General features: G+C 37.7%; 1 pseudogene; it reads left to right on the top strand.

The window, feature by feature from the left end:
- The first annotated feature begins 264 nt into the window (after positions 1–264).
- Positions 265–1,268, top strand: LOC133755034 (HORMA domain-containing protein 1-like; annotated as a pseudogene).
- The last annotated feature ends 10,677 nt before the right edge of the window (positions 1,269–11,945 follow it).

Genomic DNA, 11,945 nt, shown 5'->3' with positions numbered 1-11,945 from the left:
ACTGTCCAGTCTGCCTGTTAAATAAATAAATAAATAAATAAGAAAGTTACATTAGCCTATGAAGGTTATAATAGAGAAACAGAATCAGGCATAAAAATGTATTCTGTTTCTCTTTTATGCTTATTACACTAAGTAGACAGTATTGTATTTAGAGCCAGAGCCATGCTATAGTTCAGCACGTTAGAGATTTAAGAAGTTCAGATCTGAAATTAAAGCTACTGTTTGTGTTGCAAGTTTTAATTAAAGAAAATATTTTATCAGAAGATGGACACTGCACACTTGCAGAGGACTCCCACGAGTGCAGTGATATTTCCTAATAAAATAACAAATGAGCAGCAATCTTTGATGTTAGTGAAGCGGCTCCTAGCAATTTCAATATCCTGCATCACGTACTTGAGAGGAATATTTCCAGAATGTGCTTATGGAATGAGATATCTAGATAATATTTGTGTCAAAATTCTGAGGGAAGATTAAAATTGTCCAGGGTCTTCACAGCTAGTGAAGTGGATGCTGGGATGTTATGATGCTTTACAGAAGAAATATGTTTACACCAATCCAGAAGACCCTCAGGCAATTTCAGAATGTTAACAATTTAAATTCAAGTACACCAGTAATGGACCAATCATGGACTTCTTAAGTGAAAACCAAAGCAATAAATCTAGCACGTCACCTGCTGATACCAAGAAAGCAAGTATTCTCCTCATTTGGAAGATTTATATTCTAATGCAAAATCTTGGACTTTTACCTAATGATGTTTGTTTGACCATGAAACTCTTTTACTATGATGAAGTTACACCCCCAGATTACCAGCCTCCTGGTTTTAAGGACGGTGATTGTGATGGAATAACATTTGAAGGGGAGCCTACTTAAATGTGGGAGAAGTCCCAACACCTTTTCACAACTTTAAAGTAAAAGTCACCACTGAGAAAGAACAAATGGAAAATATTGATACACTTCTTCTATCATCAAAACAATTAAAAACACCCTTTCAAAAAATCCTGATGGATAAAGATGATCTAGAAAATGAACAGGAGCATTATATAAATGATGATTTTGACATTGAAACTAAAATTGAAGAGCAGAAAAAGCATCCTGGATGTTCTGAACTTGGAGAACCAAGATTAGTTTGTGAGGAGGATGAAATTATGAAGTGTAAAGAAAGTCCAGATCTTTCCGTTTCTCATAACCAGGTTGAGCAGTTAGTCAACAAAACATCTGAACTTGTTATGTCTGAAAGCAAAACAAGAAGTGGAAAAATCTTTCAGAATACTAAAAAGGATAAAGTATTACATTGTACATCTAGAGTCAGGATAAGAGCTGATCAGGTCATTGTTTCTTATAGTGTCCATTTCACTAAATGTCTGGTAGAACTCAGGAGTGAATCCATCTGGTCCTGGGCTTTTCTTTGTAGGGAGTGCCTTTATTACTGTTTCAATTTCTGTGTCAGTTATGGGTCTGTTTAGGTTTTCTATGTCTTCCTGGCTCAATTTAGGTAGGTTGTATGTGTCCAAGAATCTGTCCATTTCTGATAGATTTCCCTGTTTGCTGGCATACAAGTCCTTGTAGTAATTTCTGATGATTCTTTTTATTTCTGTGGTGTCTGTTGTTTCCATTTTCATCTGTGGTGTCTGTTGTTTCCATTTTCATCTCTGATCCTATTGATTTGGGTCTTTTCTCTTCTTTTTTTAATTAGTTGGGCCAATGGTGTGTCAATTTTGTTTATTTTTTCAAAAAACCAGCTCCTTGTTTGGCTGATATTTTGTAATTTTTTTGGATCAAATCCTTTTTTTTTAGTTTTTTTTTTCATTTATTAAACTTCTATTTAATGAATATAAATTTCCAAAGTGCAGCTTTTGGGTTACAATGGCTTCCGCCCTCTCATAACTTCCCTACCGCCCGCAACCCTCCCGTTCCCCCCTCCCTCTCCCATTCACATAAAGATTCATTTTCAATTCTCTTTATATACAGAAGATCAGTTTAGTATATTAGGTAAAGATTTCAACAGTGTGTCCCATATAGCAACATAAAGTAAAAAAAAAAAAAACTACCATTTGAGTACTAAATATAGCATTAAATAACAATGTACAGCACATTAAATCGTTTTGATTTCTTCTTTGGCTTTAATTATTTCTCTTCTCCTACTGGGTTTGGGTTTGGTTTGCTGCAGATTTTCTAGATCCTTGAGATGACTTGAAAGCTCATCTATTTGGTGACTTTCCAGTTTCTTGATGTAGGCACCTATTGATATAAACTTTCCTCTTAACACTGCTTTTGTTGTATCCCATAGGTTTTGGTATGTTGTCCTGTTATCCTCATTTACTTCCAGAAAATTTTTGATTTCTCTTTTAATTTCTTCTATGACCCATTGTTCATTCAGGAGCCTGTTGATCAATCTCCATGTATTTGCACGTGCTCTAGGGATTCCCGCGTTGCTAATTTCCAAGTTCATTCCTTTGTGGTCTGAGAAGCTGCATGGTATGATTCTAATTGTTTTGAATTTGCTGAGACTTGCTTTATGGCCTAGTATGTGGTCAATCCTAGAGAAGGTTCCATGTACTGCTGAGAAGAATGTAAAGTCTTGAGATGTAGGATGAAATGTACTGTAGATATCTGTTAGATCCATTTGGGATATAGTGTCATTTAAATCTACTGTCTCCTTGTTGATCTTCTGTCCTGTTGATCTGTCTATCTCTGAGAGTGGAGTATTGAAGTCCCCCAGTACTTTGTATTGGGGTCTAAGTCTCCCTTTAAGTCCCTTAACAAGTCTTTTAAATAAGCTGGTGCCCTGTAATTAGGTGCATATACATGATAATCGTGATACCTTCTTGTTTAATGGATCCCTTAATCACTAAATAGTGCCCCTCTTTGACTCTCCTAATTGTTTTTATAGCAAAGTATTTCCTTAGGCAAGTGCAAAAAATGTCATCTATACAAACACAAATATTATGTTTGTTATCAGCAATTGCTCTAGCTTTCTGCCTAGAAAACACCAACATATTGAGTATATGTCTCCATGTGGAACCAATTAGTGTTACCAGCAACAAAGAAAATATTTCCTGCTTAAATTCATTCAAATTCATAAAGTCTATTGATAATATCAAGAAAACAGAAAGCAGAGCCTGTAGCAAGATCTGGGATTGAGTTAGACATAACCCAAGAGGATATTTCTGGTTTCATCTGGTCACATCCAGACAAAGTGCTGTGGAACTGGAAGGCAATGGACTCAGAAAATTACCCTCAAACCGGTTTTGGAGAAAAGCAAACTCATTTTCTTGGCCAAGTGGATAAAAAGTCATGTTTAAAAATATAAATAGCATGTTTGCTTGCAACAATTGCTCTAGCTTTATGCGCAGAAAACACGAATATGTAGACGTTTGCCCTCATATGGAACCAATTAGCATTTCCAGCACAAAACGAAATTTCCTCTCCTGAAATTCACTCTAAAACGTAAAGTCCATTGATAATATCCAGAAAACACAAACCCAGAGTCTGTGGCAAGATCTGGGATTGAGTTAGCCATAACACAAGGGGATATTTCTGGTTTCATCCAGTCATATCCGGACAAAGTGTTGTGGAACTGGCATGCAATGGACTCAGAAAATAAAATCACAACCTGCGCCATGGCTCACTAGGCTAATCCTCTGCCTTGTGGAGCCAGCACACAGGGTTCTAGTCCCGGTCGGGGCACCGATCATGTCCCGGTTGCCCCTCTTCCAGGTCGCTCTCCGCTGTGGCCAGGGAGTGCAGTGGAGGATGGCCCAAGTGCTTGGGTCCTGCACCCTATGGGAGACCAGGAGAAGCACCTGACTCCTGCAATTGGATCAGCGTGGTGCGCTGGCGGCAGCGCGCCAACCGCGGCGGCCATTGGAGGGTGAACCAACAGCAAAAGGAAGACCTTTCTCTCTGTCTCTCTCTTTCACTGTCCACTCTGCCTGTCAAAAAAAAAAAAGAAAGAAAAGAAAAGAAAATCACGCTGTTTTGGAGAAAAGAAAACTCATTTTCTTGGCCAAGTGGATAAAAATCATGTTTCCAAATATAAATATCAGGTTTGTTTACGACAAATTCTATAGCTTTGTACATAGAAAACAAGAATGTGTAGACATTCAACCTGGATATGCAACCAATTAGCATTTCAAGCACGAAAAGAAATTTCTTCTACTGAAATTCATTCTAAAACTAAGAGTCCATTGACAATATCCAGAAAACACAAACACAGAGGTTGTAGCAAGATTGGGGATTGAGTTAGCCATAACACAAGAGGATATTTCAGGTTTCATCCAGTCATATACGGACAAAGAGTTGTGGAACTGGTATGCAATGGACTCTGATAATCACAGTCAAACTTGTTTTGGAGAATAGCAAAGTATTTTCTTAGGCAAGTGCATAAAATATCATCTATAAAAACACAAATATCATGTTTGTTTGCAGCAATTGCTCTAGATTTCTGCCTAGAAATCATGAATGTGTTGAGTTTGTGTCTCCATGTGGAACTAATTAGTGTTTGCCAGAAAAAAGAAAATATTTCCTGCTTAAATTCATTCAAATTCATGAAGTCCATTCATAGTATCAAGAAAACCCAAAGCAGAACCTGTAGCAAGGTCTGGGATTGAGTTAGCCATAACACAAGAAGGTATGTCTGGTTTCATCCAATCATATGTGGAGAAAGTGTGGTGGAACTGGTATGCAATGGACTCAGAAAACCACCCTCAAACTGGTTCTGGAGAAAAGCAAACTCATTTTCTAGGCCTAGTGGAGAATAAGCCATGTTTTCAAATATAAATATCATGTTTGTTTGCAACAATTGCTCTAACTTTCTTACTCAAAAGCACGAATGTGTTGAGTTTGTGTTTCCATGTGGAACTGATTAGTGTTTCCCAGCACAACAGAAAATATCCCCTGCTTAAATTCATTCAAAACCATAAAGTCCATTGATAATATCAAGAAAACACAAAGCAGAGCCTGTAGCAAGATCTGGGTTTCAGTTACCCATAACACAAGAGGATATTGCTGGTTTCATCCAGTCCTATCCGGACAAAGTGTTGTGGAACTGGTATGCAATGGACTCAGAAAATCACCCTCAAACTGGTTTTGGAGAAAAGCAAACTCATTTTCTAGGCCTAGTGTATAAAAAGTCATGTTACCAAATATAATATCATGTTTGTTTGCACCAATTGCTCTAGCTTTCTGCCTAGAAATAAGGAAAGTGTTGAGTTTGTGTCTCCATGTGCAACTAATTAGTGATTCCCAGCACAAAATAAAATATTCCCGGCTTAAATTCATTCAAAAACATAAAATCCATTGATTAAATTAAGAAAACACATTCACAGAGGTTTTAGCATGATCTGGGATTGAGTTAGCCATAACACAGGAAGATATTTCTGGTTTCATCCAGTCCTATCCGGACAAAGTTTTGTGGAACTGGTAAGCAATGGACTCAGAAAATCACACTCAAACTGGTTTTGGAGAAAAGCAAACTCTTTTTCTTGGCCAAGTGGATAAATAGTCATGTTTGCAAATTGAAATATCATGTTTGCTTGCAAAATTGCTCTAGTTTTCTGCCTAATAAACATGAATCTGTAGACGTTTTCCTTCATATGGAACCAATTAGCAATTCCAGGAAAATGAAATTTCCTGTACAAAATTCATTCTAAAATGTAAAGTCCATTGATAATATCCAGAATACACAAAAACAGAGGTTGTACCAAAATCTGGTAATGAGTTAGCCATAACACAGGAAGATATTTCTGGTTTCATCCAATCATATCCGGACAAAGTGTGGTGGAACTGGTATGCAATGGACTCAGAAAACCACCCTGAAACAGGTTTTGGAGAAAAGCAAACTGATTTTCTAGGCCTAGTGGATAAAAAGCCATGTTTGCAAATATAAATATCATGTTTGTTTGCAAAAATTGCTCTAGCATTCTGCCTAGAAATCAGGAATGTGTTGAGTTTGTGTCTCCTTGTGGAACTAATTAGTGTTTCCCAGCACAAAAGAAATATATCCTTTTTAGTATTTGTTGTTGTTGTTGTTATTCTAGTACTAGTGGTTGAACTCTGTAATTAACACACAATTATTCTTACGTGTTTAAATTTTAACTGAAAAGTGATCCCTGTTAAATTTAAGAGTGGAAAAAGAGACGGAGGAGATGTACAAATTGGGACATGCACAATCAGACTTGCCCCAAATGGTGGAGTTAGAAATGTGCCAGGGGATTCCAATACAACCCCATCAAGGTGGCATGTACCAATGCCATCTCACTAGTCCAAGTGATCAATTTCAGGTCAAAATTGATGGCTCTGATAAGTCTAAGAGTCAAAGGGATCACACAAACAAGACAAGTGTCTGCTAATACTAACTGATAGAATCAAAAAGGGAGAGAAAGATCCAACATGGAAGTGGGATACACAGCAGACTCATAGAATGGCAGATGTCCTAAACAACACTCTGGCCTCAGAATCAGCCCTTAAGGCATTTGGATCTGGCTGAAGAGCGCATGAGAGTATTTTAGGCATGGAAAGCCAAGATACCATGGAAAAAAAAAGAAGAAGACCTAAATGAAAGATCTCTGTGAGTGAGATCGCAGTGGAAAGAATGGGGCCATCAAAGAAGGAGGTACCTTTCTCTGAAGGGAGGAGAGAACTTCCACTTTGACTATGACCATATCGGAATAAGATCAAAGTCAGCGAACTCTAAAGGCTTCCATAGCCCTGGCAACTCATGACTAGAGCCTAGGGAGATTACTGACGCCATGAACAGGAGTGTCAAATTGTTAAGTCAGTAACAGGAGTCACTATGTACTTACATCCCATGTGGGATCTGTCCCTAATGTGTTGTCTAATGTGCAGTGATGCTATAACTAGTACTGAAACAGTATTTTTACACTTTGTGTTTCTGCGTGGGTACACACTGATGAGATTTTAACTAATTATATACTGAATCGATCTTCTGTATATAAAGATAATTGGAAATGAAAAAAGGAAAAACCTGGTGTTAAATTGGAAATGGCATAGAAAATTAATTAATTTTTTAACAAAATATATTATGTAAGATCTCTGTCTTTAATGTACTGTACACTCTTATTTAATGCTATAACTAGTAATCCAACAGTATTTTTTTTAAATTTTTTGTTACTATATGGGGGCAAACTGTTGAAATCGTTACCTAATATATAGTAACTGATCTTCTGTATATAAAAAGAATTGGAAATGAATCATGATATGATTAGAAAGGAGAGGGAGCGGAAAAGGGGAGGGTTGTGGGTGGGAGGGAAATTTTGGGAGGGGGAAGCCATTGTAACCCATAAGCTGTACTTTGGAAATTTATGTTCATTAAATAAAATTTAATTAAAAAAGAGGATATTTCTGGTTTCATCCAGTCATATCCGGAAAAAGTATTGTCGAACTGCTATACAATGGACTAAGAATACCACTCTCAAATTGGTTTTACAGAAAAGAAAACTCTTTTTCTTGGCTGAGGGGATAAAAATCATGTTTTCAAATATAAATATCATGTTTGTTTACAACAATTGATATAGCTTTCTACGTAGAAAACACGAATGTGTAGAGGATTGGCTTTCATATGGAACCAATTAGCATTTCCAGCACAAAACGAAATTTCCTCTACTGAAATTCATTCTGAAACATAAAGTCCTTTGATAATATTCAGAAAACACAAACACAGGGTCTGTGGCAAGATATCGGATTGAGTTAGCCATAACCCAGGAGGATATTTCTGGTTCATCCAGGCGTATCTGGACAAAGTGCTGTGGAACTGGCATGCAATGGACTCAGAAAATATCCCTCAAACTGGTTTTGGAGTATAGCAAATTATTTTCCTAGGCAAGTGCATAAAAATGTCATCTATACAAACAAAATTATCATGTTTGTTAGTTGCAATTGCTCTAGCTTTCTCCCGAGAAAACACGAATGTGTTGAGTTTGTGTCTCCATGTGGAACTAATTTGTGTATCCCAGAAGGGAAGAAATCATTTCTTGCTTAAATTCATTGGAACCCAAAAAGCCCATTGATAATATCAAGAAAACACAAAGCAGAGCCTGTAGCAAGATCTGGGATTGAGTTAGCCATAACAAAAGAGAATATTTCTGGTTTCATCCAGTCATATCCGGACAAAGTGTTGTGGAACTGGTATGAAATGGACTCAGACAATCACCCTGAAATTGGTTTTGGCGAAAAGCAAACTCATTTTCTAGGCCTAGTGCATAAAAATCATGTTTGCAGAGCCAGCACTGCGGCTCACTAGGCTAATCCTTCGCCTTGCAGCACTGGCACACTGGGTTCTAGTCCTGGTCAGGGCACTGGATTCTGTCCCGGTTGCCCCTCTTCCAGGACAGCTCTTTGCTGTGCCCAGGGAGTGCAGTGGAGGATGGCCCAAGTGCTTGGGCCCTGCACCCCATGGGAAACAAGGAGAAGCACCTGGCTCCTGCCATCGGATCAGCGTGGTGCACTGGCCTCAGCCCGCCAACCGCGGCGGCTATTGGAGGGGGAATCAACGGCAAAAAGAAGACCTTCCTTTCTGTCTCTCTCTCACTAACCAATCTGCCTGTCAAAAAAAAATCATGTTTGCAAATATGAATATCATGTTTGTTTGCAACAAATGTTCTACCTTTCTGCATATAAAATACCAATGCGTAGACGTTTGGCCTGCATATGGAACCAATTAGCATTTCCAGCACAAAACGATATTTCCTCTAATGAAATTCATTCTAAAATGTAAAGTCCATTGATAATATCCAGAAGACACAAACACAGAGGTTGTAGCAAAATCTGGGATTGAGTTACTCATGACACAAGAGGATATTTCTGTTTTCATCCAGTCATAACTGGACAAAGTGTTGAGGAACTGATATGCAATAGACTCAGATAATCACAGTGAAACAGGTTTTGGAGAATAGCAAAGTAATTTCTTAGGCAAGTGCATAAAATGTCATCTATACAAACACAAATATCATGTTTGTTGGCAGGAATTGCTCCAGTATTCTGCCTAGAAAGCACATTTGTGTTGAGTTTGCTTCTCCATGTGGAACTAATTAGTGTTTCCCAGAAGAAAAGAAAATATTCCCTGCTTAAATTCATTCCAAACCATAAAGTCCATTGATAATATCAAGAAAACACAAAGCGGAACCTGTAGCAATATCTGGGATTGAGTGAGCCATAACACAAGAGGATACTTCTGGTTTCATCCACTCATATCTGGACAAAGTGTTGTGAAACTCGTATACAATGGATTCAGAAAATCACCCTCAAACTGGTTTTGGAGTACAGCAAACCCTTTCTTGGCCAAGTGGATAAAAATCATGTTTGCAAATTTAAATATCATGCTTGTTTGCAACAAAGGCTCTAGCTTTCTGCATAGAAACACGAATGTGTAGACATTTGGCCTGCATATGGAACCAATTAGCATTTCCAGGACCAATCGAAATTTCCTCTACTGAAATTCATTCTAAAACGTAAAGTCCATGGATAATATCCAGAAAACACAAACACGGTGGTTGTAGCAAAATCTGGGATTGAGTTAGCCATAACACAGGAGGATATTTCTGGTTTCATCCAGTCATATCCGGACAAAGTGTTGTGGAACTGGTATGCACTGGACTCAGATAATCACAGTCAAACTGGTTTTGGAGAATAGCAAAGTATTTTCTTAGGCAAGTGCATAAAAAGTCATCTATAAAGACACAAATATCATGTTTGTTTGCAGCAATTGCTCTAGCTTTCAGCCTAGAAAACACGAATATGTTGAGATTGTGTCTCCATGTGGAACTAATTAGTGTTTCCCAGCACAACAGAAAATATTCCCTGTTAACATCCTTCAAAACCATAAAGACCATTGATAATATCAAGAAAACAGAAAGCAGAGCCTGTAGCAAGATCTGGGATTGAGTTAGCCATAACACAAGAGGATATTTCTGGTTTCATCGAGTCATATCCTGACAAAGTGTTGTGGAACTGGTAGGTAATGGACTCAGAATATCCCCCTGAATCTGGTTTTTGACAAAAGCACACTCTTTATCTTGGCCAGTTGGATAAAATCATGTTTGCAAATATAAATATCATGTTTGTTTGCAATAATTACTCCAGCATTCTGCCTGGAAAACATGAATGTGTAGACATTTGGGCTTCATATTGAACCAATTAGCATTTCCAGCACAAAACGAAATTTCCTCTACTGAAATTCATTCTAAAATGTAAAGTCCATTGATAATATCCAGGAAACACAAACACAGGGTCTGTGGCACGATCTAGGATTGAGTTAGCCATAACACAAGAGGATATTTCTGGTTTCATCCAGTCATATACGGACAAAGTGTTGTGGAGCTGGTATGCAATAGACTCAGATAATCACAGTGAAACTGGTTTTGGAGAATAGCAAAGTAATTTCTTAGGCAAGTGCATAAAATGTCATCTATACAAACACAAATATCATGTTTGTTGGCAGGAATTGCTCCAGTATTCTGCCTAGAAAGCACATTTGTGTTGAGTTTGCTTCTCCATGTGGAACTATTAGTGTTTCCCAGAAGAAAAGAAAATATTCCCTGCTTAAATTCATTCCAAACCATAAAGTCGATTGATAATATCAAGAAAACAGAAAGTGGCGCCTGTAGCAATATCTGGGATTGAGTGAGCCATAACACAAGAGGATACTTCTAGTTTCATCCACTCATATCTGGATAAAGTGTTGTGAAACTCGTATACAATGGACTCAGAAAATCACCCTCAAACTGGTTTTGGAGAACAGCAAACCCTTTCTTGGCCAAGTGGATAAAAATCATGTTTGCAAATTTAAATATCATGCTTGTTTGCAACAAAGGCTCTAGCTTTCTGCATAGAAACACGAATGAGTAGACATTTGGCCTGCATATGGAACCAATTAGCATTTCCAGGACCAATCGAAATTTCCTCTACTGAAATTCATTCTAAAACGTAAAGTCCATGGATAATATCCAGAAAACACAAACACGGTGGTTGTAGCAAAATCTGGGATTGAGTTAGCCATAACACAGGAGGATATTTCTGGTTTCATCCAGTCATATCCGGACAAAGTGTTGTGGAACTGGTATGCACTGGACTCAGATAATCACAGTCAAACTGGTTTTGGAGAATAGCAAAGTATTTTCTTAGGCAAGTGCATAAAAAGTCATCTATAAAGACACAAATATCATGTTTGTTTGCAGCAATTGCTCTAGCTTTCAGCCTAGAAAACACGAATATGTTGAGATTGTGTCTCCATGTGGAACTAATTAGTGTTTCCCAGCACAACAGAAAATATTCCCTGTTAACATCCTTCAAAACCATAAAGACCATTGATAATATCAAGAAAACAGAAAGCAGAGCCTGTAGCAAGATCTGGGATTGAGTTAGCCATAACACAAGAGGATATTTCTGGTTTCATCGAGTCATATCCTGACAAAGTGTTGTGGAACTGGTAGGTAATGGACTCAGAATATCCCCCTGAATCTGGTTTTTGACAAAAGCAAACTCTTTATCTTGGCCAGTTGGATAAAAATCATGTTTGCAAATATAAATATCATGTTTGTTTGCAATAATTACTCCAGCATTCTGCCTGGAAAACATGAATGTGTAGACATTTGGGCTTCATATTGAACCAATTAGCATTTCCAGCACAAAACGAAATTTCCTCTACTGAAATTCATTCTAAAACGTAAAGTCCATGGATAATATCCAGAAAACACAAACACGGTGGTTGTAGCAAAATCTGGGATTGAGTTAGCCATAACACAGGAGGATATTTCTGGTTTCATCCAGTCATATCCGGACAAAGTGTTGTGGAACTGGTATGCACTGGACTCAGATAATCACAGTCAAACTGGTTTTGGAGAATAGCAAAGTAATTTCTTAGGCAAGTGCATAAAAAGTCATCTATAAAGACACAAATATCATGTTTGTTTGCAGCAATTGCTCTAGCT

The sequence above is a fragment of the Lepus europaeus genome, unplaced genomic scaffold (assembly GCF_033115175.1).
Source record: "Lepus europaeus isolate LE1 unplaced genomic scaffold, mLepTim1.pri SCAFFOLD_39, whole genome shotgun sequence".
Lineage (NCBI taxonomy): Eukaryota > Metazoa > Chordata > Mammalia > Lagomorpha > Leporidae > Lepus > Lepus europaeus.
Note: the sequence above shows the minus strand (reverse complement) of the source record. Positions and strands in the feature narration are given on the sequence as shown.